This window comes from Helianthus annuus, chromosome 1, assembly GCF_002127325.2.
Source record: "Helianthus annuus cultivar XRQ/B chromosome 1, HanXRQr2.0-SUNRISE, whole genome shotgun sequence".
NCBI classification, from domain to species: Eukaryota; Viridiplantae; Streptophyta; class Magnoliopsida; order Asterales; family Asteraceae; genus Helianthus; species Helianthus annuus.
Genome location: NC_035433.2, coordinates 91,498,739 through 91,524,994, shown reverse-complemented (window position 1 = coordinate 91,524,994; position 26,256 = coordinate 91,498,739). Strand labels below are relative to the sequence as shown.

General features: G+C 41.3%; 1 pseudogene; it reads right to left on the bottom strand.

The window, feature by feature from the left end:
* LOC110930363 overlaps positions 1-25,977 on the bottom strand; it is a 45,540-nt pseudogene extending 19,563 nt beyond the window's left edge.
* Between the last annotated feature and the right edge of the window lie 279 nt (positions 25,978-26,256).

The following is a 26,256-nucleotide window of genomic DNA, read 5'->3' as shown; positions in this document are numbered from 1 at the left end:
ATGGTTTGGCGTGTTGAAAACAAGTTTGTTCGATCGCAGGGACTATTTGTGTCAAACTGCGAAACTATACCGATTTGTATGGTAACGAACATTCTGGAACTTGATCATAAGTTAAACATACCTTAAATATCCTTTACATAGCTTAGAAATAGGCTTTGAGGGGTCCGATATGCTAAAACAAACTTTATTGATCAATAAGGACTAAAACTGACATTCTGCCAAAGTAGCCTAGGCGGCCCGCGTAAGATATTGTCTGGGGCTATGCGGCACGCGCCAGACTTGCAGATAGAAACATTGAATCTGGCTCAATTTTGAGGTTTTGATGGTTTTCAAAGCTTGTTTTGGGATACCATTTGCTAGAAATTGATGGTTTAACATGTCCCATAGTATACCAAAACCATTTGCTCACATGTAAGGTCAAGATCATTCCTCCTTTGCCAAGAAATGATCTTAACGGTTTTGTGAAAAGTATAAATAGGCATACCCTCCCATTCATTTCCTCACATTTGATCTGAGATTTCTCTAAGTGGTTGTCATTATTCACTACCTACCTGAGAATACTTAGAATCAAATCTCTTTGGACCCTTTGTAAGTCCTCTTTCGTTCTTTTATCGCTTTCTAGCTTAAAAGCTAAACTCTGTTTGACTTTCAGCTTTGACCAGTCAATGGTCAATGAGAAGTTCGTTTGAACTTCGCAACGTGAGCGTAATCACGATGGTTATAGTCCCTTGTGACTATACCTACTGATTACCACGTTGACTAGGCGTAGTGACGAGTCGTAGTTTCGGTCAAAATGCGTATTTAAGCGTATTTTGCAACCAAACTACTCTTGGTATCAAAACACTTTGTTTTGATATCAAAACTTGTTTTCTAACTTAGTTAAGCATGATTTAACATGCTTAGCTCGTCACTTTTAGTTTAGTGCTTGTTTAGAGTCGTAAGTCAAGCGGTCTAAACCACCGCTTAGACTTTCGAACTCGACCCGTTTGGTTGATCATTAGGATCCGACCAAGCATGTTTAGTGACCATAGTTACATAGGGAATAACTTTCCGAGTTTATACCTTATGGTCACCTAGTTTAAATAGTTGTATGATAGATAGTTTATATGCCTTAGGTAATTTACCAAAATGCCCTTTTCATGCATAATTGGATTTTAAGCATATGTAACCTAAACATTTGTCACATAACTGATTATGCAACATAAATAAACATGTTAGGGCATATAATACTTGTCATAGGACTAGTTAGACGTCTCGAACGCGTTTTACGCAAACGACGCGTTAAAGTAGCTTAAACTACCTAAACGGGTCGTAACGGGTCGAAAGCACTTAGGTTAACTTCCAATTTAGAATGTAGGCTTTGTTAAACCATAACATATGAGTTCCTACACTCATTTGGTTTACGAGACCTCATTCTGTCCGATCTTCCGATTTAGGTGTCAATTTATTTACTAGTGATCCGATTATTAGGTGCTGCTTGAGTTTCCTTGGTTTGATTGAGCTTGTTGAGTTCTTTAGATTGAGGATACTTTGCACTTCGATATGAGTACATAGTTCCCCTATTTTACTATTTTCAATTGTTTTGGGGTGATTCATATGTATTAAAACGATTTCGATATTTAAACGATGGTTTCAAAAACGATTTAAATGGTTTATATTAAACTAATAATGATTTCGATAATGTGAACGAACTTGTTGGTTGTAGTTACATAACGAATGACATTCATTAATTTTGGCCGAACCGACCAGTATTAGGTTATGGCACCATAGGATCTGACAAATCCCGTTATCAGACTACACCCATGGTTATGTGTGGGGGGTTATGTAGGTAACGACCGAATCTGATGATTGTTAACTTACCCTTTGGTGGTTTGTTAATGCGAGAAGCGAGATAGTCGAGTCATGAAGGTTTGAATGTTATTAGCAAGACGACCAAAAGTAGTTTCACAGTTAAAACGAATACGATTTTGGGACGAGTTAAACGATTTGAGACGACTTAAACGAGATAAATGAATTGGATAAAGGATTGTTTTTGGGTAGTGATTAGATAATGGGACGGGTGTAACATGATAAAAGCATGGTAGATACGCCGCTGGTACATCTTATATATAAGTGCTTTTATCATATTACATTTTGTGTCATTATTTAGTTCACTGGGGAAACGATTTTGAAACGATGTCACGCAACGAGGTTTTCGAATGATATAAACCATACGAGTTTTATTAACGAGTTTTTACGAGATGTTTACGAGTTGGTTTACTAAAACAAATGTTTTGGGGTTAAGAATCATGGCTACGAGATTTTATATACTATAACCATCTTGATTTGAGTTGGTTAAATTATGTTGCAACACACTTTTCAAAACAAGGTTTGTACTTTTGACTATTGTAGTCTAATAAGGTACTGCAACATATAAACGAGCCATGAATCCGAAACTCTCCTAAAACCTATCTACTTGCCAGCATTTCTTTGCTGACTTTATTTTTACATATTTTTCAGGTGGTATTGCTTGATGTTGATTGCTAGGAAGCTTGTGTTCACTTAGGTTCTGGACGAGGCCTTAGTGACATAAAAACAATGATAGACGATATTTAACTTGTTTGTTTGGTTTTAAGACAATGTAATTTACTTAACGAATCAATAAAACGAAACTTTTGTATCCATGGTTGTGAAACAATAATTCTGTTACAACACTCCCCGACGTTTCCGCCACGGTTTGTTGTTTTAACGTGGTCGGGGTGTGACAGAAGAGTTGGTATCAGAGCCAATGGTTATAGGGAATTAGGTTATTAGTAATGCTTTGACCTAGACTATAACTTTATAGGACCCCAACGCAAGTTTACTTGTGTTTAGATTTTAAAACAATACCGTCACCTATCATTAGGTGATAACCACAACGAGAACACAATAACAAATCCATTTCGAAAATTAATCATCTATCCTTGGATGATTGATTACTAGGTTTTGAACCCTCTGTTATATGGTTTTGAACCCTTCCAGTTTGATTGATTTTTGGCTTTGTGCCTTTTGAATTTTCAAAATCTCGTCAAAGTTTGGGTCTAAACAATGTGAACACGTGCAAACTGGAAGAGTGAATGCCTGTACCCTGAGTTTTCTGTCTAAGGCTAGAGTGTTCGTACAAATCCGCAGTATCGGACCAGTCATTCTTACCTGGGAACTCTTGGGATGAGTGTTCACTTATAGGCGAGCATGTCTTCAGTGATACATTATTATGACCCATTTACTTTGATTTGTCATTGCGTGTCATTTGTTTGTTCGAGGTAACGAACGAATGATCGCCTTCCTTGTGTTTTGTCGATGTTTTCAATACCTCTTTTGTTTTCTCCAATTGTCGACCTCACTCGTTTATCATGTTTCCTTGTTGGACAATGCCTCCTCGACGCGATGCTCAAACTTTTACTGCTGAAGAAGTTGCAGCCCTTGTTTCTCAGTAAATGGCTGCTGTACTTCCAGGCGTTGTGACCCAAATCCATGAGTTATACAACAACAACAATAATAACAACAATAATGCACAGTGTAATTTCAAGAATTTCAATTCTGTTAAGTCGGTAAAGTTTTCTAGGTCACAAGTAGCAGCTGCGCTCCTGTAGTGGTTCAAGAGTATCGAGAACACATTCAGACATGTGCAGTGTCCGAATGCGCGCAAGGTTGAATTTGCATCAAGCGTGTTTGAGAAGCGAGCGCTTACCTGGTGGAATGGTGTTATGCGCGATAGGGGTGCCGAAGTGGCATTAGCACAAACTTGGGAAGAGCTCCGAGCTCTCATGATGAGAGAGTTCTGTCCCCGTCACGAGATTCGAGCTTTGGAACGAGAATTCGATGATTTGAAACAAGACGGGGGAGAACACCGTGCTTATATGGATCGATTTGAGGAACTCAGTTTGTTGTGTTCCACTATGGTTACCCCACTGGAGAAAGCAATCGAGAGGTATATCGATGGTTTACCTGATTCCATACAGGATATTGTGACCGGTGTTAATCCTACTACCATTCGTCACGCGATCGAGTTGTCTGCTACCCTAACTGAGTCTCAAGTTAGGAAAGGTAAACTTACCCGCAAGGGTGATAAGAAGAAATCGACCGATTCTGTCAAGCAAAAGGGTAAGAGTAAGAAGCAGGGTGAGTCTTCTAAAAAGTCAAGGAAGCGCAAGGCTTCCCAGAACTTTGTTGTCACTAACCAGAACCCTCAGAACCCACCGACTCAACCGCCTGCTGGTACCGCACCTCACTGTGCTCGCTGCAACGGTCATCATGTTGCACAACAAGCTTGCAAGCAATGCGCTGCATGTGGTAAACTTGGGCATCTAGCTAATATTTGTTTGTATGGGTCAGAATCAAGCTACTCAGGTTCCAGCTCAAGCTCAAGGGAATGCTGCGAGATTCCCACCTGGTTCGTGTTTCAATTGCGCAGAAATGGGTCATTTCCGTAACAATTGCCCGAAATTGGTAAATGCGAATGCAAATCCGAATGTCAACGCGAACGCGAATGTGAATCCCGCTCGTGGACGAGCATTCAATCTGAACGCGAATGAGGCGAGGGCAGACAACGAGGTTTTTAACGGTACGTTCCTTGTTGACAATCAACTTGCATCTGTTCTTTTCGATTCTGGTGCCGATAGGAGTTTTGTCTCGTTATCCTTTGAGCCTTTACTTGCGATACCTAGAACTAAACTGAGGAAACCCTTATCTATCGAAGTTGCTACTGGTAAACCTCTTGTTCTCGATTATGTTCTTCGTGGTTGTCAATTGAACCTCGATAACCATCTCTTTCCTATTGACCTCACACCGATGCAACTTGGGAGTTTCGACATTATTGTGGGGATGGATTGGTTAACCAAACATCATGCAGAGGTTGTTTGTTTCGATAAGATCATTCGTATTCCTCTTTCGTCTGGTGATGTCCTAGAGGTTTGTGGCGAGAAACCATCTGGTGGATTGAAAATCATGTCGTGCACGAAAGCCTAAAGTTATCTACGAAAAGGATATGTCGCTTTTCTGGCACATGTCACCGAGGAGAAAGGCAAGAACAAGAGTATTCAGGATATTCCGATTGTTCGGAATTATCCAGAGGTGTTTCCTGATGAACTGCCTGGTTTGCCTCCAGTTCGTCAAGTCGAGTTTCATATTGATCTTGTACCCAATGCTACCCCGATTGCGAAAGCACCTTATCGCCTTGCACCATCTGAGATGCAAGAGTTATCAAAACAACTTCAAGAGTTATCTGATAAAGGATTCATCCGTCCGAGTTATTCACCTTGGGGTGCTCCTATCCTCTTTGTGACCTTTAGAAGGTCCGAGTTTCTTAAGGAGGTGTATGGTCCGAGCTTTTGCAAGGGGACCTTTGGTCCGAGTTTTGCTTGTAGGAGGGGTAGTCCGACCTTTGTGACCCCCACCTGCTTGGTCCGACTTTTTGACCCTCACCCACACCCCTTATCCGAGTTTTAACCCCCCACACTTCTTGTCCGACTTTTAAACAGGGGAAACCCCCCCCCCCACTTGTCTGAGTTTTATGAAGGGCAAGGCCCTGTCTGATGTTGTGTGATGTTCAAATTGAAACAATGAACTGCATGTTATATAATGATTAATCTATTAAGCTGTGTATGACACTTTGTTAAATCCCTGACTTCGTTAAACTTGTGAAGTTTAATAACGCTGCTAAATGTACTAAGTATCTTAACGGTGACAATTAGATTAACATCCACGTTAGATTAAACTGTGTAATCAAAGACACGATGCATAAATTATGTGAATACGATTAACTGTTTACGTGACGTATGATTCTATACATGATCGTATGATACTGAATACAACTGTATGATCTTGCATGCATGAGCATTCTATGTGATATCATCCTGTACACACTAAGCACACAAAACACAGTTGCTTGTATATCAATGACTTACAAACCCTAATTGGAGGCAAACACTTACATTGTATCATGTGCAACATATCCTAGGTCGTGTGTAACGGACTTAGACAATTGATAAACCCTAGAGCATAGCATACCGAGCAAACCAAGGTGAGTTCACACAGCCAAGGCATGGGATTCCCGGGTGGGAATTGGGTTGGAAGAATTGAAATGGATAATTACTCGTACTTACACTATTGCTAGACTATAGACCATCGTCCTCAGGTTAGTCAGGACACTTACGTAAATCCTACGTAAACTAGTATCTACCATTGTCTCCCGGGTCGGGAGGACACTTACGTAAAACCTACGTAAACTTATACCTACTACTGTCTTCCGGGTCGGAAGGACACTTACGTAAATCCTACGTAAACCCCACACGTACCACTGTCCTCGGGGAAGGGCACTCACATAAATCCTACGTGTCCTTGTACGTATTCCTGTTCTCGGATTAAGAAGAACACATGGTCGCAAATAGTCTAGTAAGTATAAACATGGGAAACCCCCATTAGTAAGGTTAAACGTGGGAATCCCCCACTGGAAATAAATATATAATTACGGGAAACCCCCCACTATTAGTACATGCATATGTGGGAAACCCCCACCAAATGAACATACGTATTACTGTTACGAACTTACTTTCTGTGAACTCGCTCAACTAGTTGTTGACTCTCTGCTGCATGCCTTGCAGGTCGTTGATTTATGGAGCTTGCACGGGGAGGAGCAGGTCGTTGTGGGCATGGATCATGAATGCTTAATTAAACACTTATGACATTTCATACATTATTATTTATGATGGGTTTACTTACATGCTTCCGCTACTTAAACAATGTTTGGTTTTGAACATCAATCATGTCGTGATTAATTACATTATCTACTTTTATTATTAAATGATGTGTTCGATATGATTGGTGGCTTGATCCTGGTCAGTCACGCTCCCAAGCGGTGATATTCCGCAGGTGGATTTTGGCGGTGTGACAGATTGGTATCAGAGCCATTGGTTATAAAGAACTAGGTTTTAATATGGGAAAACGTTTTATTAAAACCAGACTATAACCAGAATAGTGCTCTCAACGATCCACAACGACGCTTCGCTCCACGTGCAAGACTCGACATTCTAGGTAATAAGGTTTATGTTTATTATCTGCTTGCTAGAAATGTATAGAACTTTGCTCGTAGTATGCTTAGATACACATGACACTATTGCATGAGAATACCTACGTGCTTACACTCTTCTGTCATCGCACTACTCGCGAACCATTCATACTTATGCTACCTTGCCGCACAAGCAGGAGGTATAACCTGCTATTCCAGACCTATCCTAGGATGTTAGATCCTACTCTCGTGACCCAACTCTCGCGCTTAACCTTGACCTATCTTTCTCGCGCAACGGGTCAGAACGCACAGCAACCTGTCTGCACATTCAAGAACTTCATGGACTGTCGTCCAAGCACATTCAGTGGCACAAAAGGAGCAGTGGGACTACTCCATTGGGTTGGGAAGCTCGAGTCAGTATTCGAGATGTGTGAATGCCCTGAGGCACGCAGGGTCAAGTACGCCACTGGCACGTTGGAAGGAATCGCGCTAACCTTGTGGAACGCGCAAGTTCAGATATTAGGGCTGGCAGCTGCTAACGCCACCCCTTGGAACGATTTTAAGGAACTCATTAAAAAGGGAATACTGCACGCGTGATGACGTCCACAAGTTGGAAGTGGAGCTTTACCATTTGAAAATGACGGGGTCAGAAATTGAAGCTTATACGAAACGGTCGAACGAACTGGCTATCTTGTGTCCAACCATGGTAGACCCTCCAATCAAGCGCATCAAGTTGTACCTCAAGGGTCTAGCCTCAGAGATTCAGAGCCATGTGACATCGGCTAATCTCGACAACATCCAAGACATCCAGCGCCTTGCTCATAGACTCACCGATCAGGCAGTGGAACAGAACAAGTTGCCCAAACGCATTAGTGCTACCACATCAGCCGCTACTCCTACTACTCCCAGTGACAACAAAAGAAAGTGGGATGGGTATTCCAGCAAGGGTTCCACTACCGTTCAGTCTCAAGCACAGCAGCAGCGCAGGAATAGTGATCACCAGAGCCCGGGTCAGCCAACTTCTGGTGGTCAGGGGCAGGGTGGATATCGGGGAATTCACCCACTGTGTAACAAATGCAACGGACACCACAGTGGTTAGTGCAACGAGGGACGTTGCCAGAGGTGTCTCAAGATGGGCCATGAAGCTAAGGATTCAGGAGCCCACGGCCTGCAAATCAGAATCTCCAGCAGCAACAGCAAGCAGAAATCCTATGCAAAGAAAAGATTGTTCGTATTCTCCGTTCTGGTCAAGAACCTCTCGAAGTTCAAGGCGACAAGAGTGGTGCTGTGGTTGGCATCATCTCCTTCTTGAATGCTCAGAAATGTTTACGAAAGGGGCACACTGCCATTTTGGCACTAGTTACTGATGCATCAACGAAAGAGAAAAGAGTTGAGGATATCCCAGTTGTACGCGAATTTCCTCAAGTGTTTCCTGAAGATCTACCTGGTCTACCGCCTCATCGCCAGGTCGAGTTTCAAATCGAGCTAGCTCTAGGAGCGGCACCTATAGCTCGCGCACCATATCGTTTAGCTCCAACTGAACTGGAAGAACTTTCAAAGCAACTACAAGAGCTCTTGGATAAGGGCTTCATTCGTCCAAGCTCTTCGCCTTGGGGAGCTCCAGTATTATTTGTGAAAGAGAAGGATGGCACTTTCAGGATGTGCATCGATTACCGCGAACTGAACAAGGTCACAGTGAAGAGCCGCTATCCTCTTCCACGCATTGACGACTTATTCGACCAGTTGCAAGGGTCAAGTTACTATTCCAAGATTGATCTAAGGTCAGGGTATCATCAGCTGAGAGTCCAGGATGAGGACGTCTCCAAGACAGCAATCAGAACTCGCTACGGTCATTACGAATTCCTAGTCATGCCATTTGGGCTTACGAACGCGCCTGCAGTTTTCATGGATCTTATGAACAGGGTGTGCAAACCCTATCTAGACAAGTTCGTCATCGTCTTCATCGACGACATTCTGATCTACTCCAAGAGTCAGGAGGAACACGAGCAGCACTTACGTCTTATCTTGGAACTTCTTCGAAAGGAGCAACTGTATGCTAAGTTTTCAAAATGCGACTTCTGGCTTCGTGAAGTCCACTTCTTAGGCCATGTGGTGAACAGGGATGGGATTCATGTCGATCCATCCAAAGTAGATTCGATCAGGAACTGGCTTGCACCGCGTACACCAACAGAAATACGCCAATTCTTGGGTTTGGCGGGATACTACAGACGGTTCATCAAAGATTTTTCAAAGATCGCACAGCCGCTTACTATTTTGACACAGAAAGGTGTCACCTACCGTTGGGGCAACACTCAGGAAACTGCTTTCCAGTACCTAAAGGATAGGCTATGCAGCGCACCTATTCTCTCATTGCCAGAGGGTACGGACGATTTTGTAGTATATTGTGACGCATCGATACAGGGGCTTGGTTGTGTATTGATGCAGCGTGATAAAGTTATTGCCTACGCGTCGCGGCAACTCAAAGTTCATGAACGAAACTACACGACGCACGATTTAGAGCTGGGAGCTGTTGTTTTCGCGCTTAAGATATGGCGACATTACTTGTACGGTACCAAGTGCACTATTTACACCGATCACAGGAGTCTCGAGCATATCTTCAAGCAGAAGGAATTGAACATGCGTCAACGACGATGGGTCGAATTACTTAATGATTATGAATGCGCTATCAAGTACCATCCAGGCAAAGCCAATGTTGTGGCTGACGCTCTCAGTCGAAAAGACACTCTACCTAGGCGTGTACGAGCTCTGCAGCTCACTATTCAGTCTGATCTTCCTGCACAGATACGAAATGCTCAGGTAGGAGCATTGAAACCAGAAAACGTCAGGACTGAAGCTTTACGCGGCTCAAGGCAACGATTAGAACAAAAGGAAGACGGCGCCTACTATGTAACAGGGCGTATTTGGGTACCACTATACGGCGGTTTACGAGAACTTGTAATGGATGAAGCTCATAAGTCTCGGTACTCGGTACATCCAGGGTCGGATAAAATGTACCACGACATCAGAACAACCTACTGGTGGCCTAGCATGAAGGCCCACATTGCAACTTACGTCGGCAAATGTTTGACTTGCGCGAGAGTCAAGATAGAGTACCAGAAACCCTCAGGCCTACTGCAACAACCCAGGATACCACAGTGGAAATGGGAAGAAATTTCCATGGATTTCGTAACTGGCCTGCCTAGATCCCAGCGTGGGAATGATACTATTTGGGTGATCGTTGATCGACTCACAAAGTCTGCTCATTTCTTGGCTATCAAAGAAACGGATAAGTTCTTTACATTAGCAGACATCTACTTGAAAGAAGTTGTTTCGAGGCACGGGGTGCCCACCTCTATTATTTCGGATCGGGATGCACGATTCACTTCAGAACTATGGCAAGCAATGCACAAAGCTTTTGGCTCTTGTTTAGACATGAGCACAGCTTATCACCATCAGACGGATGGGCAGTCTGAGCGCACGGTCCAAACTCTAGAAGACATGCTTCGGGCGTGTGTTATCGATTTCGGCAACAGCTGGGAAAAACACCTCCCGTTAGTAGAGTTTTCGTACAATAACAGTTACCACACCAGCATACAAGCCTCTCCATTCGAGGCATTGTACGGACGTAAATGCCGGTCACCTCTGTGTTGGGCAGAGGTGGGGGATAGTCAGATTACAGGTCCAGAAATGGTAGTTGACGTTACTGAACGAATAGCACAAATACGACAACGCATGGCGGCAGCTCGTGATCGCTAGAAAAGCTACGCAGATAAGCGTAGGAAGCCATTGGAATTTCAGGTCGGGGACCGGGTTTTACTTAAAGTCTCACCCTGGAAGGGTGTGGTTAGATTTGGTAAACGAGGCAAGCTCAACCCACGGTACGTTGGACCTTTCGAAATCACTGAAAGAATAGGCAAAGTAGCCTACAGACTAAACCTACCAGCTGAACTCGGTGCAGTTCACAATGTATTCCACGTGTCGAATCTGAAGAAGTGCCTGTCAAATGAGACCCTCATAATTCCTTTTAAAGAACTCACTATCGACGAGCAGTTGCACTTCGTCGAGGAACCTGTAGAAATCACGGACCGGGATGTTAAGGTCCTCAAACACAAGAGAATCCCTCTTGTCCGAGTTCGTTGGAACTCCAAACTTGGCCCAGAGTACACCTGGGAACGCGAAGATCAGATGACAGAAAAAGTACCCCCAATTATTCGAAACCAATGCAACTACTACTGAGGCTGAAGCTACTACAGCGGAATTTCGGGATGAAATTCCAAATCAACGGGGGGATAATGTGACACCCCAGGAAAATCAGTAAACGATACAACTTACCTAGCTTCCTCAGTAACCGCATGCTAAATTTCGGGACGAAATTTCTTTTAAGTTGGGGATAATGTGACAACTCGAACTTCCAAGATTTCTATTTCGCATTTATTGCACATTCATTTATTGTTTAGTTGTTTATTTGCACAATTAGTTGCTATGGAATTGTATACGCTTTGATGCAATGAATTGTATTGTGTGATTGTGCATGATTGTTTGTTAAATATTGAAAGACTTGACAAATATATAAACTTGGTGGTGAAACTGTGAAATTGTTTGAGATGGTGCACTATTGTAAAATATAATAATAAAGGGTGTAAAGAGTTATTAGTGAAACCTAAATCATACTTAACCCTAAATCATTCACTAAACCTCTCACAAAAATCCAAGCACGTACTTTCATTTCTTTGGTTCTCTGGCAATCATCACATCATCATTGGCAAGCTATTCATCACTTTCGATTCCACATTTTCTCTAAGAATCAACACAAGGTAAATGATTATTGATTATTTGATTTCATCAGTTCTTGATTCTTGTAATATGTGAAAACCCTAGTTCCTCATATAATATTCTGTGATTTTGATTTGAGTATGGATAATTGTGATTATGATGATGATTAGTTGCATGCTTGATAGATTATTCTTGTGATGATTGTTGTTGTTAAGCATCGGTCGATTGATTGTGATTCTGCCGTCGATATGATTGAATTAGGGTTTGGAATGATCATCTAAACGTAACTGTTGTTGTAGAACGTAACTGTTACATTATTCGTTTTATGTTCCTGTGCATGACAAGGGTTGTATGTCCGAAGTTTTTAGTTAAACAAGAGGTCCGACCTTTTGATGGTAATTAGGGTTATCTGAGTTTTTGTTTGTTGTGATGTCCGACCTTTATGAACCATTCATGATGTCCGACCTTTATGAACCATTCATGATGTCCGACTTTTATGACAAGGGATAAGCTTGTCCGAGTTTTATGTAAGGCAAACTAGTCCGACTTTGTGTTAAACACATGGATTGTCCGATCTTTATGTTGTTAACCTAGTTTCCGAGTTTCATGGTTTGTATAATGGTCCGACTTTTAAAACAACACAAAGGGGTCCGACCTTTGCTCTTTGTCCGAGTTTTGTAATGATGCAAGGGGTCCGAGTTTGTGACCCACTACCTTGTCCGACCTTTGTGACCTTTAGAAGGTCCGAGTTTCTTAAGGAGGTGTATGGTCCGAGCTTTTGCAAGGAGACCTTTGGTCCGAGTTTTGCTTGTAGGAGGGGTAGTCCGACCTTTGTGACCCCCACCTGCTTGGTCCGACTTTTTGACCCTCACCCACACCCCTTATCCGAGTTTTAACCCCCACACTTCCTGTCCGACTTTTAAACAGGGGAAACCCCCCCCCCCCCACACACTTGTCTGAGTTTTATGAAGGGCAAGGCCCTGTCTGATGTTGTGTGATGTTCAAATTGAAACAATGAACTGCATCTTATATAATGATTAATCTGTTAAGCTGTGTATGACACTTTGTTAAATCCCTGACTTCGTTAAACTTGTGAAGTTTAATAACGTTGCTAAATGTACTAAGTATCTTAACGGTGATAATTAGATTAACATCCACGTTAGATTAAACTGTGTAATCAAAGACACGATGCATAAATTATGTGAATACGATTAACTGTTTACGTGACGTATGATTCTATACATGATCGTATGATACTGAATACAACTGTATGATCTTGCATGCATGAGCATTCTATGTGATATCATCCTGTACACACTAAGCACACAAAACACAGTTGCTTGTATATCAATGACTTACAAACCCTAATTGGAGGCAAACACTTACATTGTATCATGTGCAACATATCCTAGGTCGTGTGTAACGGACTTAGACAATTGATAAACCCTAGAGCATAGCATACCGAGCAAACCAAGGTGAGTTCACACAGCCAAGGCATGGGATTCCCGGGTGGGAATTGGGTTGGAAGAATTGAAATGGATAATTACTCGTACTTACACTATTGCTAGACTATAGACCATCGTCCTCAGGTTAGTCAGGACACTTACGTAAATCCTACGTAAACTAGTATCTACCATTGTCTCCCGGATCGGGAGGACACTTACGTAAAACCTACGTAAACTTATACCTACTACTGTCTTCCGGGTCGGAAGGACACTTACGTAAATCCTACGTAAACCCCACACGTACCACTGTCCTCGGGGAAGGGCACTCACGTAAATCCTACGTGTCCTTGTACGTATTCCTGTTCTCGGATTAAGAAGAACACATGGTCGCAAATAGTTTAGTAAGTATAAACATGGGAAACCCCCATTAGTAAGGTTAAACGTGGGAATCCCCCACTGGAAATAAATATATAATTACGGGAAACCCCCCACTATTAGTACATGCATATGTGGGAAACCCCCACCAAATGAACATACGTATTACTGTTACGAACTTACTTTCTGTGAACTCGCTCAACTAGTTGTTGACTCTCTGCTGCATGCCTTGCAGGTCGTTGATTTATGGAGCTTGCACGGGGAGGAGCAGGTCGTTGTGGGCATGGATCATGAATGCTTAATTAAACACTTATGACATTTCATACATTATTATTTATGATGGGTTTACTTACATGCTTCCGCTACTTAAACAATGTTTGGTTTTGAACATCAATCATGTCGTGATTAATTACATTATCTACTTTTATTATTAAATGCTGTGTTCGATATGATTGGTGGCTTGATCCTGGTCAGTCACGCTCCCAAGCGGTGATATTCCGCAGGTGGATTTTGGGGGTGTGACAATCTTGAGTTAGGAGCTGTGGTTTTTGCACTCAAAATCTGTAGACACTATCTTTATGGCACGAAGTGTGTGGTTTTCACAGACCACAAAAGTCTCCAGTATATTCTCAATCAGAAGGAGTTAAACATGAGGCAACGACGTTGGGTTGAACTCTTGAGTGACTATGATTGCGAGATTCGCTACCATCCAGGTAAAGCGAATGTCGTAGCTGATGCGCTTAGTCGAAAGGAGCGAGTCAAGCTTCATTTTGTTCAAACTCTATCTGATATTCAAACTCGTGTTCTTCAAGCTTAGCAATCTTGTGTCTCACAAAATTTGATGGGTAAGGAACTACCACATCAGCTTGAGCTTAAACTCGAAGCGAAGGACAATGGATTGCTTTATTTCAAGGATCGTTTGTGGATTCCGAAACAAGACGATCTTCGCACTTTAGTGATGGACGAATCTCATAAGTCTCGATATTCCATCCATCCTGTTGCGGATAAAATGTACAAGGATCTTCGTACTAAGTTCTGGTGGCCTGGTATGAAGAAGGATGTTGCCTTGTATGTAGCAAAATGCCTAACTTGTCTCAAAGTCAAGGCTGAACATCAACGACCTTCTGGCTAGCTTGTACAACCAGAGATACCGGTTTGGAAGTGGGAGAACATTGAGATGGATCTCATCACTAAATTACCGCGTACATCTAAAGGTCACGATGCTATTTGGGTTGTCATCGATCGATTAACGAAGTCAGCTCATTTTATTGTGATTCACAAGGATCTATCTGCTGATAAACTTGCAAAGATTTATGTTGATGAGATTGTATCACGACATGGTGTTCCTTTGGATATCATTTCCGATCGTGATGCTCGATTTTCATCTCATTTTTGGAGAACCATGCAATCTGCTTTGGGAACCCAGCTAAATCTAAGCATTGCTTATCATCCCCAAACAGATGGATAATCCGAGAGGACGATTCAAACTTTGGAGGATATGCTTAGAGCATGCGTGATAGACTTTGGTGGAAATTGGGACTCTCATCTACCATTGATCGAGTTCTCTTACAACAATAGTTATCATGTTAGCATCAATATGGCACCATTCGAAGCTCTCTACGGTCGAAAATGTCGTTCACCTATCTGTTGGAATGAGATCGGTGAAGCTCAACTTACTGGACCTGAACTCATTCTGGAAACGACAGACAAAATCAAGAAAATTCGCGATAATCTTGTGACAGCTAGAAGCCGTCAAAAGAGTTACGCAGATATGCGACGCAAGCCCCTAGAATTTCAAGTCGGAGACGATGTCCTACTCAAGGTGTCACCTTGGAAGGGAGTGGTAAGATTTGTAAAGAAAGGAAAACTTGCACCTCGATATTTTGGACCATTTAAGATTGTTGAAAGAGTTGGAAAGGTTGCTTATCGACTAGAGCTACCTCCAGAGCTTGGAAACATTCACCCGACTTTTTACGTGTCCAATTTGCGAAAGTGTTTAGCTGACGCTGATCTTCACATTCCTCTCGACGAGATCCGAATCGATGAAACGATGCACATTGTCGAGAAACCTGTGGAGATAGTGGACCGTACTTTCAAACAGTTGAAGAACAAACGGATTCGATCAGTAAAAGTTCACTGGGAATCCAAACGTGGCCCAGAGTTTACTTGGGAACGTGAGGACCAGATGAAGACGAAATATTCGCATTTGCTTTCACAAGTTTCCTCTAAATAAAATTTCGGGATGAAATTTCCTAAAGTAGGGGAGACTGTGACAACTGTGTTCTGTAATCGTTGTATGATGTAAAACATTGCTATTTATCAATAAAACAATGTGCTTTGGTGTTATTATATGTGTTTTGGTGTTATTATGTGTGTATTTATGTTTGAGGATTTTTCAATTTAATTTTATTCCAATTTCAAGCTTTAAATCACTTTCTGGAAGGTTATACGCAAACTGGTGCGTAAACGCAGTCAGTATAACGCGACAAACACTCCGGAATAGTGACATAGGCTTAACATACCTTAAATAACCTCCACATAACTTAGAAATAAGTTTTGGATGGTTTGGCATGTTGAAAACAAGTTTGTTCGATCGCAGGGACTATTTGTGTCAAACTGCGAAACTATACCGATTTGTATGGTAACGAACATTCCGGAACTTGATCATAAGTTAAACATACCCTAAATATCCTTTACATAGCTTAGAAATTGTCACACCCCCAAAATCCACCATGCGGAGTACCACCGCTTGGAGGCGTGACGTGACCAAGATCGAGCCACCAATCATATTGAACAACGTATTTAAGTAAATAAAACCAACCACAATACAATTGGTGACCAAAAGCCGGTTAACCAAGTTTTAAATTAAACAGCGGAAGCATAATATGTGATACCAAAATATAAGTTCATAGTCCATAAGTTTAAAGTCCAAAACGCAAGTTTAATAAGTTCATAAAGATTTAAATATTAAGCACGGAACATAAAAGTCCGTACACCACAACGACTCCTTCTTCGTGCAAGCTCCAAGCATTTAGCGACCTGTAAGGCATGTAACAACGAGTCAACAACAAAGTTGAGTGAATTCACAGCTGGTTGTTTAGTTATAGCATTCGTTTCGTAAATCATTTGTTCGTTATGTAAATCATGTGTCGTATAAATTCGTATCGCGGTCTTTCTGACATGTTTGCGAAGATTGGTGGGGGCTTCCCATGTGTTACTAGACCACGCGTATCGACTGCTACGAATATGTAAGAGGTGCCCTAAGTCAATGTCTATCAGCATTGACCCTTTGCCCATAGTCCATTAGTACACGCCCGTCCGACTGGCACGGTGTGAGGTTTGTTAAACCTAATAGCGCTATTAACTAATGACCCGCTCGCCATAGGCCTCGGCGATTAAGTCGATAAATGAGGGACTTCAATTGATAGAGTTGATGGTCTTATGGTTGTGTACGTAGGCTTTACGTACGTGCCCTTCAATCCGAGGACAGTAGTAAGTAGTTTAATAGAAATGATAGTTCGAGTAGCCATTCAATCTCATTCCCAACCCACCGGGAATCCCATGCCTTGGAAAGAGTGTGAACTCACCTTAGTTGCTCGGTTTGATTCTCAAATATAGCTAATAGTCAAGGTCGGTCAATCACGCCCTAGTATAATTATCACTTAGTTTATTAGTGATTTCAAATAGAACACAAAGTCCCTACACGTATCTATCACATAACATGCATCACTTTAACGGTTCATGCCCTTCTAAGTTTCCCATCTATTCCCCACTCGTAGGCAAACATACAATATTGCACATAACACTTTTATTGACATATAACATGCTATAGCATTCTCGGATAACCCACTCGACATTTAGACACGCAAATCACTATTTATGTCGTTTCAGCTTTATTAATCGAAACTGGACTGTTTTCGAGCATTTTAATAAAATAGTTAACCTTTTCCAAAAATTCTCAAATTTTTACAGAAGGTTCTATATGTTCCAAAGTTTATTATGTAAAAATATAAAAGTCCAGTTCGTTACGCATATTTTATAGAAAATCATTTTCTTGACTGCAATCTGATTTGTTACTTTCTGGTTGCAGTTTACGGGAATATTCACTAAAAATTAACCGTAAGTCCGTTTGACAAAATTCCAGTTGGAGGGTCGTCCTGACAACGGTGTCCTTCTACTGTAAAAATTCCATGAGTCGGTTTCACTCAGGTTTCAGGTTATGACTTCGAAAACAACACACTTTTTCTGCAGTAAAAATGCAGCTTGAGCTGCTGTCCAAAAACAGTCTTTTAAAAATAGTAAACGGTTTCGAAAAATTATGATTCCAGTGCCATTTGTTTAGTTATTCCAGAATATTCATTTTAGGCTTCAGAAAATCCGTTTTTCGATTTAAAATGATCCCGTTACAGCCTGTTGAAGTTGGCTGGAAATCCAACTCAGCAAGCTGTTTACATTGTAGAAGTGACTAAAAGTGCATAAACGAAGATCCTAACCATGGTTTATTGATGAACAAATGTTAATACTTCAATCATGCTTTAACCAACCCTAAATCATTCAGATTTCAACCTCACACAACCTTTTTACATAAAGTTTTTAGGCAGAAACTTAAGTTCATATTTTAGTGTTTAAGCTCTTGTGTGTCATGAACATTCAAACAAAACATAACAAGAACAAGATGGAACAAGGGTGTGAAGAGACTTACTACTAGCACAAGGCTAGGGTAGGAATCTAGAACAAAAATGAAGAGAAGAAGATGGTGAAGGACTTGAACAAAGCTTCCTTGGAAACCCTTTAATCTTGCACTCCTATGGAAAAGCTTCACACTTGAAAGAGAGCTTTTAGTGAAAGAAATGGAGATGGTGAAGGGAGGTGATGGTGAATTCGGTTATGGAGAGGGGGGGTGCTTGTGCCGAAAATAAGAAGGGAGGAGAGAGAGAGGTTGAGTGTTAGCTTGATAGAAATGATGGTAAGTCTTGGAAACATGCACACTCAAATCCTAAGGTCATCATGGCCTATCTATTGGCCAATAAGAGTGAAGATTACAAGAATAAAAATCTTAACAAAATATTCTAGTAATTATTGGCTGAAAATCGGTTGGGGGGGGGGAATGTAAATTCTTGGTAATTAGTAGGTATTAAGTTAGAAGGTTAAGGGTGTTTACAAGTATAGTGGGTGTATGTTATGTTTACATGGTGTATAGGGATTTTTATGACCGTAACTAATTTAAAATGATAAAATAATATTTCTGTCAATATTTTCATATCTCGGGTATTGTCTGGTTGTTCGGTTTCGCATCGTTTCGTTAAAGCGTTTAATTGTCCCGTAAAGCGTCTTTTGTGCATCTTTTTGTAACGAAATTAATTCCTAACACACAGGAAAATATACTGGACTATTTAGCAACTTTTCTGTATACTACTAGTATGCTAACACGCACATGTAACTATAACACAGTAATCGGAGAGCAGTTAAATGATTCAGCACAGTCATCAAGTACTTTTATTATCATTAATAAACTGTACGGTTACATGCAAATTTGAGGGTTGTCACATTCTCCCCCTGTTAAGAAAATTTCATCCCGAAATTTAGCACGTGGTTACTGAGTAAGCTAGTTAAGTTGCGTTGTTTGCTGGTTTTTCCTGGGGTGTCACAGAAATAGGCTTTGAAGGGTCCGGTATGATAAAACAAACTTTATTGATCAGTAGGAACTAAAAGCGTCAAAAAGTGCATAAGTTTGCATTTTCGCGCATATCTTACGTTCTGAATATATCCGGACACCCAAAAATTTATGTAAGCATTAAAATATTCTATTTTAGTGATTGGCATGATAAAATTCCATCCGTCGCTTGATTTGGATCGTTTTTGCGTTCGTTACGAATTCCGTCGTAGTTAACCGAACAACGTGATTGTACGACCAAACGAACCGACATCCGAGATGTTTTTGAGCATGTTTTGAGTTCCCTACACTTTGACATCATTTTAGAGCCTTGAAATGGGGTAAACGGGGCTTAAACGTGCCAAAAATGCATCAAAATGCAAGTTTTACAAGTTCAGGGGCTAAAACTGACATTCTGCCAAAGTGGCCTAGGCGGCCCGCGTAAGATACTGTCTGGGGCTATGCGGCCCGCGCCAGACTTGCAGACAGAAACATTGAATCTGGCTCAATTTTGAGGTTTTGATGGTTTTCAAAGCTTGTTTTGGGATACCATTTGCTAGAAATTGATGGTTTAACATGTCCCATAGTATACCAAAACCATTTGCCCACTTGTAAGGTCAAGATCATTCCCCCTTTGCCAAGAAATGATCTTAACGGTTTTGCGAAAAGTATAAATAGGCATACCCTCCCATTCATTTCCTCACATTTGATCTGAGATTTCTCTAAGTGGTTGTGATTATTCACTACCTACCTGAGAATACTTAGAATCAAATCTATTTGGACCCTTTGTAAGTCCTCTTTCGTTCTTTTATCGCTTTCTAGCTTAAAAGCTAAACTCTGTTTGACTTTCAGCTTTGACCAGTCAATGGTCAACGAGAAGTTCGTTTGAACTTCGCAACGTGAGCGTAATCACGATGGTTATAGTCCCTTGTGACTATACCTACTGATTACCACGTTGACTAGGCGTAGTGACGAGTCGTAGTTTCGGTCAAAATGCGCATTTAAGCGTATTTTGCAACCAAACTACTCTTGGTATCAAAACACTTTTTTTTGATATCAAAACTTGTTTTCTAGCTTAGTTAAGCATGATTTAACATGCTTAGCTCGTCACTTTTAGCTTAGTGCTTGTTTAGAGTCGTAAGTCAAGCGGTCTAAACCACCGCTTAGACTTTCGAACTCGACCCGTTTGGTCGATCATTAGGATCCGACCAAGCATGTTTAGTGACCATAGTTACATAGGGAATAACTTTCCGAGGTTATACCTTATGGTCACCTAGTTTAAATAGTTGTATGATAGGTAGTTTATATGCCTTAGGTAATTTACCAAAATGCCCTTTTCATGCATAATTGGATTTTAAGCATATGTAACCTAAACATTTTTCACATAACTGATTATGCAACATAAATAAACATGTTAGGGCATATAATACTTGTCATAGGACTAGTTAGACGTCTCGAACGTGTTTTACACGAACGACACGTTAAAGTAGCGTAAGCTACCTAAACGGGTCATAACGGGTCGAAAGCACTTAGGTTAAGTTCCAATTTAGAATGTAGGCTTTGTTAAACCATAACATATGAGTTCCTACACTCATTTGGTTTACGAGACCTCATTCTGTCCGATCTTCCGATTTAGGTGTCAATTTATTTACTAGTGATCTGATTGTTAGGTACTGCTTGAGTTTCCTTGGTTTGATTAAGCTTGTTGAGTTCTTTAGATTGAGGATACTTTGCACTTCGATGTGAGTACATAGTTCCCCTATTTTACTGTTTTCAATTGTTTTGGGGTGATTCATATGTATTAAAATGATTTCGATATTTAAACGATGGTTTCAAAAACGATTTAAATGGTTTATATTAAACTAATAACGATTTCGATAATGTAAACGAACTTGTTGGTTGTAGTTACATAACGAATGACATTCATTAATTTTGGCCGAACCGACCAGTATTAGGTTATGGTACCATAGGATCTGACAAATCCCGTTATCAGACTACACCCATGGTTATGTGTGGGGGGTTATGTAGGTAACGACCGAATCTGATGATTGTTAACTTACCCTTTGGTGGTTTGTTAATGCGAGAAGCGAGATAGTCGAGTCACGAAGGTTTGAATGTTATTAGCGAGATGACCATAAGTAGTTTCACAGTTAAAACGAATACGATTTTGGGACGAGTTAAACGATTTGAGACGACTTAAACGAGATAAACGAATTGGATAAATTATTGGTTTTGGGTAGTGATTAGATAATGGGACGTGTGTAGCATGATAAAAACATGGTAGATACGCCGCTGGTACATCTTATATATAAGTGCTTTTATCATAGTACATTTTGTGTCATTATTTAGTTCACTGGGGAAACGATTTTGAAACGATATCACACAACGAGGTTTTCGAAATGATATAAACCATACGAGTTTTATTAACGAGTTTTTACGAGATGTTTACGAGTTGGTTTACTAAAACAAATGTTTTGGGGTTAAGAATCATGGCTACGAGATTTTATATACAATAACCATCTTGATTTGAGTTGGTTAAATTATGTTGCAATACACTTTTCAAAACGAGGTTTGTACTTTTGACTCTTGTAGTTTAATAAGGTACTGCAACATATAAACGAGCCATGAATCCGAAACTCTCCTAAAACCTATGTACTCGCCAGCATTTCTTTGCTGACTTTATTTTCACATATGTTTCTGGTGGTATTGCTTTATGTTGATTGCTAGGAAGCTTGTGTTCACTTAGGATCTGGACGAGGCCTTAGTGACATAAAAACAATGATAGACGGTATTTAACTTGTTTATTTGGTTTTAAGACAATGTAATTTACTTAACGAATCAATAAAACAAAACTTTTTGTATCCATGGTTGTGAAACAATAATTCTGTTACAACACTCCCCGACGTTTCCACCACGGTTTGTTGTTTTAACATTGTCGGGGTGTGACACGCGGGGAATGAGGGACTAGGCCTTCACGTGATCTGTCAAAACCCTCGCTCGAGAGGATAATAACCTCCTCTCGAGTAGGATCAGAAGTATCATCAAAATCACCCCCATCATCTTCACCTAAGATAGTATTGGCACAAGTAGCAAAACTATCACTGGTAGGGTGCAAGAAACGGTCCCGGATCTGGTCTAACCACACAGGTCTCCCTTCAGGCAGTATCACTTCAACTATGGCACCAGCAGCCTTTGGATCGAGAACATTCAACAAATTATACCCAACTACAAAGTACGAAAACATGAGGGAGAGCATAACGAAATAAAAAAAGAACACAAACATAAATTGAGCAACACTAATACCTTTCCCCTGATAGCCATAAACAGGGATACCAATAGGGTTCTTCGAGACCAACAACATGCTCATACCAGCCCCCACCAGCGCCCTCTCTTCAAGTTGGGAAATAGGGGTGGCCTTCCGGGGAACGCTTTCACTCTCTGCTCGGTAATGCATATTGATCGGAATGACTCCACGACGAATATAGAAAAACTTCTGCTTCCAGTCATGCAGATTTTTCGGTGGGTTAGTACTACAAGGACTAACCCCACTGGTCCGGGAGTTAAAGGAGTAGAAGACACTAGTATAACTCACAAAATAAAAAACGTTAAACATCTCAAAGGTTGGCTCAATACGGTTGGCTTTGCATATAAATTCAAAATGTGTAAGCCGAGGCAACCCTAAGGCGTTAATCTGAGAGATATGTAACCCATAGTTTGTCAAAACTTCAACAGTGAACTTCGTCATAGGGAGACGGAAGTTACCCTCTCGGAAGAAAGCAGCGTACAATTCTATATACCCCGGGGGAGCGTCCATAGCAGTGGAGTTGGGAGTTGGGAACTGGGCACCCCACTCAGAATGAAAACCCATGTCACGAACAAGGTTGTGGAACTCTTCTTCTTTCCAATTAATCTCAGCACGATCAGGACCAGGAGGGTTCCTAGGTTTATACTTTCTCTTCTTAGTGGAAGGATTCACTCCGGTAGACATGATCACAAGAAGAATAACTCAGAGATCTAAGAAAGAAAGAAGAGATATGAAGAAGAAGATAAGAGAAGGAAGAAGAGAGAAAAAACGGAGTTTGAAATTCAAAAGTGAAAAGAGAATAGGGAACCGCCATCTATTTATACCCATCGCATTAAATGCGATGGGTAGTGGACCGTCAGGAAGGCAGATCGTCGGCCAACGGGAGAAAGACACGTCAGAGGAAAGAGAAACCGTCACCTTGTTTTTCGGAAATGTGGGCGGCACAGACCTGACACCCTGGCGAAAAAGCAATTGACACACCGCAAGGGCGACTGTTCACCTCCGAAAAGACAGAGACATCAGACGGTCATGTCAGTTGTCTTCAAGTCAAGAAAAGAAACTTCTCTTTGAAGGAACAGTCATACGCCATGCGCCACACGTCCACTTGGCCCAACTTTGTAAAGTTGCCATCATACGCCATGCGCCACACCGCCCACTTGGCCCAACTTTGTAAAGTTGCCATCATACGCCATGCGCCACACGTCCACTTGGCTCAACTTTGTATAGGTTGACATCGTGCGCCATACGCCACGCGTCCACTTGGCTCAACTTTGTAAAGGTTGCCATCACACGCCGTGCGCCACGTCCACTTGGCTCAACTTTGTAAAGATTGCCATCATACGCCATGCGCCACGCGTCCACTTGGCTCAACTTTGTAAAGATTGTCATCATACGCCATGCGCCACGCGTCCACTTGGCTCAACTTTGTAAAGCTGTCATCATACACCATTATACGCCACGCGCCTTGTGTGCACTAGGCTCAACCGTGCAAGGTAACCAGCATGCGTTTTAACAAAACAACAATGACAACCACTACCCTTATAAGTCCAGAATCCCTCCTAGACGATCAACTCAACTAGAAGGCACACTGGACTAGGGGGACTTGAAGAGGTATGGTCCCAACTCCTTGTCCACATGGCAGGGACCACACCGCTTTTTACGTCCAACATGGCGCCTACATCAGCAAGTAAATCCAGAAGCTCAGAATCCCTCCTATATGATCAACTCAACTAGAAGGCACACTGGACTAGGGGGACTTGAAGAGGTATGGTCCCAACTCCTTGTCCACATGGCAGGGACCACACCGCTTTTTACGTCCAACATGGCGCCTACATCAGCAAGTAAATCTAGAAGCTTCTGGAAGACGTCAAGGTGGCACCAAAGATGATCCTTCCGACAGAAAGGACAACACGTGTCACCAGTCACCGAGCGCCATGTAGACCTACAACAAATCTGGGAGCAGACCGACAACAGCAGTACGTTTTCTCCAGCATGGATGAATATCGGCGCGCCACGTGGACCACTATCCTGAACGCGGCAGAGGAGACCAAGAGGATATTCCCCTTGGTCGGACAGCTGGCGCCCGATAACAGCTGGCAAGGTTGCTCCTCCTCCTTCACCCTCCGGCTATAAATAGGACCCTTCATCACTCAGGTTATCCATTCTATTCTCCTCACTTTCACTCACAACACACACTGTTTTCTTCCTCGGAGTAGTACGTATTCTCACGCCGGAGCCCGGTTAAGAGGGAAACCCCCATATTCCCCTCTTAACGAGCTAACGGTGTTACTGTTTTGTAGGACTCCAGTCATTTGCGAGTAGAGAAGGAGATTGAACCCACATAAGAGACGATCCAGCTGGTTAACCACCGGAGTTATCCTGTGTTTCATCACCTGTATACCAAAGAATTAATACACGAAAATGATGTTTTCAGTAGGTAACGTAGCTAACTCGACTCCAAGAATTCAAGAAACATAGTTTTAAAAAGCGGTGGTCAATCAGAAAAACGCCTTAGGGAGATGAGGCTGATATGCAAAACCAATAAAATGATGAAGAGATTACGGATGGTTTGCGAGAGATGCATCTTTTGTTTTCGGCTTTCAGGACTTAAAACGCCTCGAACGATTTGCACTTTCTAAAGCCAATCGAATGAACATTTCATGATGAAATTGAAATGAATTTATACACAAAATAGCTACCTTTTCTACAATCTGACCCATTTAGGCAGCCCTTAGAATAACATCTTCAACGCCTCAGGCCTTCTCAGGTTTCACTAATGCTTTGCGAGCAACTGCATAAAGTCCTCAAAGATACATATATCAAGTTAAATGGTGTTATAAAAAAGATAACTTTGCAAGAAGAATTTAAAAGGCAAAACTACTCACGTCTTTCATGTGCTTGAGATGACAATATCTGACTAAGCATCATTTGCCTTCGTTCATCTACCTTGCTGGATGCGTTTTAAGAAGTCAAATCAGCAAAAGAGAAAAACAACAATAACTCCCCTTTGTAACAAATCATATGACCACTAATCGATTTTGATTAAAACCAAGATTTCCTTATACTACTAACAACCTCAAAAGTAGACACTTACTTTGAGACTACCCGAATTATAAAGATATGAAGCAATTAATAAGAAGAAAAAGAATCTTTTTGCTTCTTCTTGGGCTTTCTGCTGCTCAGGTGTTGTTGACTTCCCTGTTTATATGCAAGTTCCATAGTTAATACCAGTATACAAAATGAATCCAAATCAGCCAGTTAACAAAAAAAATTCACTTACACCACCACGTTGAGCCATAAGCTTTTGCATTCTTCTTTTCCTGATAGCTTCAAGTTATGGATCAGCCTGGATGTACAACCAAGATAATCGCCTTAAGTAACCAAGCCAATAGCAGCAAAGCATATCTTGCTAATATGAGTTCATACTAACTCTTATTAGGGATAATGTTGGATTTAACTAATAACCTAATTGATTAATATATCCAAACTTAATTTTGATTTGCAGCAAACGAACAATAACCAATTAAGAATACTGTTTGATTGAGAGTAATGAGAAGTTAATGTTGGAAATTTAGTGAAAATGAGTTTTTCACTAAATATTTTGGACATGAATAATATTTATATATGTGTTGTATAAATAATTATTTATGGGTTTGTGTTCAAACTATGTCCAAATAGAGCT